The sequence below is a fragment of the Taudactylus pleione genome, unplaced genomic scaffold (genome assembly GCF_031769625.1).
Source record: "Taudactylus pleione unplaced genomic scaffold, aTauple2 ptg000034l, whole genome shotgun sequence".
NCBI lineage: Eukaryota > Metazoa > Chordata > Amphibia > Anura > Myobatrachidae > Taudactylus > Taudactylus pleione.
The window spans coordinates 1,988,156-1,994,294 of NW_028284436.1; the positions used below are offsets into that span (position 1 = coordinate 1,988,156).

General features: G+C 45.3%; 1 protein-coding gene across 3 annotated transcripts in view; it reads right to left on the reverse strand.

Moving 5' to 3' along the window:
* Window positions 1-6,139, reverse strand: part of UROS (uroporphyrinogen III synthase) — a 66,587-nt gene that overhangs the window by 60,028 nt on the left and 420 nt on the right. Inside the window, exon 1 of one of the 3 annotated variants that reach the window (XM_088452200.1) lies at window positions 5,913-6,090. The exons of the other annotated variants lie outside the window; for them this stretch is intronic. The gene's annotated coding sequence lies outside the window, so the exon portion shown is untranslated. Of the gene's footprint in view, window positions 1-5,912; window positions 6,091-6,139 lie in introns of those variants that run through there. 3 annotated transcript variants of the gene reach the window in all.

The window sequence follows — 6,139 nt, forward strand, 5'->3', positions numbered from 1 at the left end:
TAGCACTGATTCTGGCGGCCATGTTCAGACAAATAATCTGTGCTTCCATAGGACTGGTGCAATGTTCGTTGGTGCGACTGATGGTGCGTATGAATGTGCACAGCGGCGGCTTATTGGGCTCATGGGAAACTGTACGAATACCATCGGCTGCAGCGATAACATAAAGGTGCACTCGTGCTGCAGCAAAAGACGCCATCACAGCTGCAATAGCGTGCATCTCTGAAGTAGGCCCTTAAGAAGCACTTACAACATACACTACCGTTCAAAAGTTTGGGGTCACTTCGAAATTTCCTTATTTTTAAAAGAAAATCAAATTTGTTTTCAATGAAGATAACATTAAATTAATCAGAAAAACACTCTATACATTGTTAATGTGGTAAATGACTATACTAGCTGCAAACGTCTGGTTTTTAAAGGAATATCTACATAGGTGTTTAGAGACCCATTTCCAGCAACCATCACTTCTAATGGTACATTGTGTTTGCTAAGCGCTTTAGAAGACTAATGGATGATTAGAAAACCCTTGTGCAATTGTGTTAGCACAGCTGAAAACGGGTTTGCTCGTTAGAGAAGCTATAAAACTGGCCTTCCTTTGAGCTAGTTGAGTATCTGGAGCATCACATTTGTGGGTTCGATTGTACTCTCCAAATGGCCAGAAAAAGAGAACTTTCATGTGAAACTTGACAGTCTATTCTTGTTCTTAGAAATGAAGGCTATTCCATGCGAGAAATTGCCAAGAAACTGAACATTTCCTACAACGGTGTAGAAAGAGAAGAGGGAGGCTCCGGTGCACAACTGTGCAAGAAGACAAGTACATTAGAGTCTAGTTTGAGAAATAGACGCCTCACAAGTCCTCAACTGGCAGCTTCATTAAATGGTACCCGCAAAACGCCAATGTCAACGTCTACAGTGAAGACGGCGACTCTGGGATGCTGGCCTTCTAGGCAGAGTGGCAAAGAAAAAGCCATATCTGAGACTGGCCAATAAAAGGAAAAGATTAATATGGGCAAAAGAACACAGACATTGGACAGAGGAAGATTGTAAAAAAGTGTTATGGACAGACAAATCGAAGTTTGAGTTGTTTGGAACACACAGAAGAACATTTGTGAGATGCAGAATAAGTGAAAAGATGCTGGAAGAGTGCCTGACGCCATCTGTCAAGCATGGTGGAGGTAATGTCATGGTCTGGGGTTGCTTTGGTGCTGGTAAAGTGGGAGATTTGTACAAGGTAAAATGGATTTTGAATAAGGAAGGCTATCACTCCATTTTGCCATGCCATGCCATGCCATACCCTGTGGACAGCGCTTGATTGGAGCCAATTCCCTCCTCTAACAGGACAATGACCCAAAGCAAACCTCCAAATTATGCAAGAACTATTTAGGGAAGACGCAGGCAGCTGGTATTGTCTGTCTGTAATGGAGTGGCCAGCGCAGTCACCAGATCTCAACCCCATTGAGCTGTTGTGGGAGCAGCTTGACCGTATGGTATGCAAGAAGTGTCCATCAAGCCAATCCAACTTGTGGGAAGTGCTTCGGGAAGCGTGGGGTGAAATTTCTTCAGATTACCTCAACAAATTAACAGATAGAATGCCAAAGGTCTGCAAGGCTGTAATTGCTGCAAAAGGAGCATTCTTTGACAAAAGCAAAGTTTGAAGGACAAAATTATTATTTCAAATAAAAATCATTATTTCTAACCTTGCCAATGTTTTCTTGACTATATGTTCTATTCATTTTGCAAAACACGAAATTGTCTGGGTGACCCCAAACTTTTGAACGGTAGTATAGTTAAAGGCACAATAAATATTAAGAAATTAAACTATTAAAAAAACAACAAAAAAAACAAAACACATTATGTCTGTTTCTGGTCTCAATGTTGTCAACATATTAATGAAAGACATATATACGCTACATGGCCAAAAGTACAGTATGTGAATATCTGAAAATCACGCCCATTTCAAATCCACAGACATCAATATAGAGTTGGTCCCCCGTTACTGCTATTACAGCCTCCATTCTTCCACTAGAATTTGGTTGCGGGGATTCACATCCATTCAGCCACAAGATTATTACTTAGGAAAAGCTCTTATTGGGTGATAATGATAAGACTTGGCTTGCTGTTGGCATTCCAAGCCATGCCACTGGTGTGCAATAGGGTTGAGGTCAGGGGCCTGTGTAGGTCGATCACATTCTTCCCCACAAATCCGTTTTTCTTTTTTTATATATAATCTATTTGTATGAAGGGCTTTGATAATTACAATTTATATAAATGACCCAGGAAGTACATAATAGAAGGAAATATATAACGTCAGTAACCACTAGGGCAGTGGTTCCCAAACTTTTTTGAATCACGGTGCCCTAGTGTAAGCATTGTTTTCACATCACCCCTAAGCCAAAAGTTTGTTATTGAAAAATTCAGAAAAAAAATGTAGTAAAGTAAATTGTGGTAACCTGTCATCCTTAGGCTCAGTTATATAGTGGTGGACAAGGTTGAGCTTCTGTTTGTCCACAAATTTACATTACATTGACCATACATAATTTCATTTAGTGCTGGACCACCAACGTCAGCCACCCCTGCAAGTGTCCTGAGGCACCCCAGGATGCCACGGCGCACAGTTTGGGAACCACTGCACTAGGGAAAGAAAGGGTGCGGGCAGGGGCGTAACTATACCTACGGGGACCCCATAGCAAAACATTGTACAGGCCCCCCTCATGTCCCGTGGACCCCCCTTGGACTGAGGCTTCCCCCCCCCCCAGTACCCTCCTCACTCCCCGACTTACCTGATCTATGGTCGTGCTGTGCAGGGCAGGCGCACCTTTTCTCCCGGCCGGCTCCATCTCACTGACTAATGCTGGGAGGAGGCGACCACGCCTTCTCCCAGTATCAGTCAATGGGGAGAGCCGCAGCTGACTGGGGAGACACGACCACGGAGTGTGGGGGGGGGGCGCGACCACGTAGCAGGTTAAGTGGAGTAGAGGGGAGTGAGGAGAGTGGTGGGGGAGTGAGAAGGGTGTGAAGGGAAGGGCCGTGGACTGGACAGAGGTGCCGGGGAATGGCCGGGCCCTGGGTTGGTCCGGGCCCCATAGTAGCCGCACCCCCTGCACCCACGGTAGTTATACCACTGGGTGCGGGGCATAATTGCCTACTCTCTTTGAATTGCCAGGAGGTTCCAGAAAATTGGGTGGTGCAAGAGTGGGCAAGGCTCCTGGAGCTGATGACTCAATTTGCATTGAATCACATAATCATGGCCCTGCCTCCCGTTTCACCATGTCGGCAATCATGGATTTGTCCAGCGGGGGTCGGGGCTGCCACACCCCCAGCACTGCCTAACTCTACTGTAATCCGCCCCTGCAGTGACAAGTATGGGGTGGATTGGGGGAATACAACCTTGTCAATAAACATACAAATGCCAGAAAGACATACATTATACATTGGAGGCAAACTAGAGCATTCTGGATACTCTGTATCATTGTTGAATTAGAAGCTTACATCGAATATTTAAATCCAATTGTTTCCTTAATAGAACTCCACTGAATGTTAGCTACAACCAGCAAACTATTTACTGCTGGATTTCACTTTGTGTAATAGGGCACTGTCATACTGTCACAGGTAAGGGCCTGCCCCAAACGGTAGAGTTCTCCTGAATGGCATTGTACGTATGCTGTAGCATTAGGATTTCCTTCAATAGAACTAAGGGATATAATACGATGCCCTCAGGCAATGGGGCCCACCGGGGATTTCCCCTGTACCCCTGTGGGCCAGTCTGACCCTGGCTGCTGCTCTGCCATGGAAACTCAATTAATGGAGCTGCAGATGAACATTGCAACTCAGTATAGTAGAGAATTTTTCAACTGAGGATGGATGATATTTATGTGTTTCAGCATTTAGAGTCCCCGTTCCCTCATCCTGTGTGGTTATCGCTTTGCGGCAGGAGCTGCTGTTGCTTCTAGACGCTTCAATTTCACTATAAGAGATTAGGGGGTCTATTTACTAAGCAGTGTTAGGAGACTATGTTAAATTAGATAAGGTACCAGCCAATCAGCTCCTATGTGCCATGTCACTGGCTGCATTTGAAAAATGGCAGTTAGGAGCTGATTGGCTGGTACCTTATCTCATTTCACTTTGTCTCCTAACACTGCTTAGTAAATAGACCCCATGATGAGCTGACTTGTTGGGAAGGCATCATCCTATAGCTGTGCCACACTTATAGCTGATTACATGGCTGATATATATCATTTCATGCTCCAGTTAGCAATGGGTGTTACTGAAATAGCGAAACGTACTAATTATAAAGGGCGTCTACATACTTTTGCCCATATAGTGTATTGTAATAGACAATATAGACAAGATATAACTGTTGGGGCATATTTTGCAAGTGATTGAACTGTGTGAAAATAACCAGGAATGCTATAATGGAAAAATTGATTATATCATAAATTTCCTTCTTTTTTATATATAGTAATATATTGAACAACCTGCCAGTAAACACCACAAATTAAGTACACAAAGTCTTAAGGTGGGTACACACCTGACAGATCTATCTACAGATGATGGTTGGTCATACACACTGTACAAATATCGGGCCTGATTCAGAGCCGGTCGCTATTTGCGCTCGCTCATCCAGAAAATAGGGGTGGCTATTCAAATGAACCGTTCGCTGTTTGCGGTCTGTTCACGCCTCTAGGTCTGAACGAGCGAACAAAACTTGCGGTCGTTTTTTGGAAAAATACACCCCCTGGCCGCTCGCATCCTACGTCATGTCCGCTATTTATTAGATTAATCGAGTACATCGAACAGGGTATGAGCTGCTCGCTATTCTTGTGGTTGGTTTTTGCTACCACAATTTTGCGAGCAGTTCTGGCTCTAAAATAACCCAGTGACGTGGTCAATGACGCTGCTGTTTTAAATATGCACACCCATAAAACGCCCGTTTTGACCTTTAAGCACGCCTGCGATCAGATCTCCACTCCCCGTTTTCAAGCACCTTCCCCTGTTACCACCCACATACGCCTCATTCTGTCACTCAAAATAGCAGGCATTCGCTATTTTGCGAGCACACGATTTTCGGCCGCACTGAGTGGTTCGCGCATGCGTATTACGATCCGTACGCATGCGCAGTTGGGCAAACATCGCTTGGAGCGAACGAGCAGCCACTTGCATCCGGCTCTGAATCAGGGCCATCATCTGCAGTCCCGCTGACTGGGGGTTGCGTCCCCCTCCCCGCCAGCCTCTGCAGCAGGTGTACAGGCAGTCAGCTGACCGCCCGTACAGACAGCACGATGGGCAGTTATATCTGCCAACACCTGCGCTGCACAGCTGACGCGGTATGTCTGAACGACGTCGTTCACAGACATATCGTCTGTACACACTGGCTGACAGGGCACACGATATATCGGGCGTTCAATTGAATGGCCGATATGTCAGCCAGCGTGTACCCAGCATAAGTTATCATCATTAATAAAAGTAAACATTTGAACACGTTTCTGCTAAAAAAAACAATTAACTACTAGAAGTAGTCCCTGGAGCCAGTGGTGTCACAAAGGGGTTGCGGGCTGCACCGGGTGACACCATGGGAGGGGGGTGACAACAAAATAGCAGGGCTGCTCTGCTACTTCGGGGGTCACAAGCAGCGCAGCAGCTGTGATGGATACCACACTGTGCCAGGAGAGGCTGGGGGCTGCCCTGCAGCTGCCGGTAGTCTCTGGAAGTGACATCACTGGCATAGGTGGGGGTGAGCTGTTATACCAGCTGTCATTACATGCCACGGTGATGACATCATTTTATCACTCTTCAGCTTTCTACAGATTATAAAATATAGTTTACTGCAGCATATATAAGCGCTCATCTTATTCTTACATTAAACCTAGTGACATATACCTACCTATCCTGGGTCTAATATGCAGCTATCCCATTACCTGGGCCTGTAAATATCCAATGAAGTCACCTATAAGTAGAATGTTATGGGGTGTCCGCTACACATATCCTCCTGTGTGTATAGCCCCTTAGTTAGCTCGCTATAAGCCATCAGTTATATAACATGAGTGTGTAAATGACATGTTAGGTCACTAGTACACTGTGGCTGCAGGAACAGAGCCCTGAGATACAAAGTAACAAGTGATGAATGTCTGACACTGTATTACAC